Here is a 1,342-nt window from a genome sequence, read left to right on the forward strand (position 1 = left end):
CTTGGCTGCTGTTTACATCAATGATCCCTCTTAGAACGAGGCTGGAGAGCTGGCATTCCACTGGAAGGGTGTGAGGCACCTGTTGCTACAGCAATGAATTAATAAATAAGGAACCATTCTTGCTACCTAAAGAATTCTTTGACATTTGAATATCTGGTTAATACAGACCAAGGCTATGTCTTGATTTCCCATTTGTGGAAAAGTCGTACTTTACATCAAAAATTTCTGTTCTGCAAATCATCATCATATATCATCAGAGACTGTAGAATTTATATCATGGTATCGTCTCAAAGGGAAGAGAAAAAAACCATTCTTCAGAGGAGTTTTTTCTTTATTTTAAATCTCAATGATCACAAAAATGTCTGGTTTCTCTTCAGTATGGATCTGCATGTTTGAATATATTATTGCCGTGACTTCAGTTCCCTGAAGATGCTTGGACAATGAGAATTCTTCTCTCCACTCAATTGACCATAATTTGAAATTTATTTGATCAAGACTAAGTACTTTCACTTCCTGGGGTATGAAGAATTCATCAGCACTGAACTTGTAAAGCCACTCATCCAAAAAGTGAAACAGAAGAGACTGTAAATCATCTCCCTGGGTTTCTACTTCTATTGCTTGGAGAGGGTCCACCGTATTTCAGTATCTGTCATGTAACCAAACATGGCCATCGCCCATTGCTCGAAAGCTTCCTTCAGAGTATCTCCCCATGGGTGTAGGGGTGGGCAAACTTTTTGACTGGAGGGCCACAATGGGTTCTTAAACTGGACCGGAGGGCTGGAACAAAAGCATGGATGGAGTGTTTGTGTGAACTAATATAAATTCAAAGTAAACATCATTACATAAAAGGGTACGGTCTTTTTTTTCAATAGTTTTATTCATTTCAAACGGGCCGGATCCGGCCCGCGGGCCGTAGTTTGCCCATGGCTGTAGCTGGACATCCGCTGTATGATCCAAATACTCGTACTTCTGATTGACTGGAGGATTCTTGGCCTTGGTCACCTGTTTCTCATTCAAATAGTAGTCCCGAATGTCTTCCTCTTCCTGCACCATGACTCTCTCATATACATGTTAAAAATAAAGTTACTGAACTTATGATATTTTTATATTTATTTTCTTATTAAAATATTTCACTTTTTACTGAAGACATTCATCTACTATAAACACATGTCATAATAATATACCACAAACACGTGTTGATATACAATATTTATATTAAAATGCTACCATTCATCAAATTCTGTGAGTTCTCTTACAGAGTGAGTGCCTCATTGGCTCTTACAACCAAAACTTAGCCTTAAGGTGGCATAATTTTTAATTTCAATTCAAGCCTAAGGAGGAA

The 1,342-nt window shown here is 38.1% G+C and overlaps 1 pseudogene; it reads right to left on the reverse strand.

Annotated features, from left to right (window-relative positions):
• Positions 1-336: 336 nt before the first annotated feature.
• On the reverse strand, positions 337-1,053 carry LOC118651944 (annotated as a pseudogene).
• Positions 1,054-1,342: the final 289 nt, after the last annotated feature.

The sequence above is a fragment of the Myotis myotis genome, unplaced genomic scaffold (genome assembly GCF_014108235.1).
Source record: "Myotis myotis isolate mMyoMyo1 unplaced genomic scaffold, mMyoMyo1.p scaffold_m19_p_3, whole genome shotgun sequence".
NCBI classification, from domain to species: Eukaryota; Metazoa; Chordata; class Mammalia; order Chiroptera; family Vespertilionidae; genus Myotis; species Myotis myotis.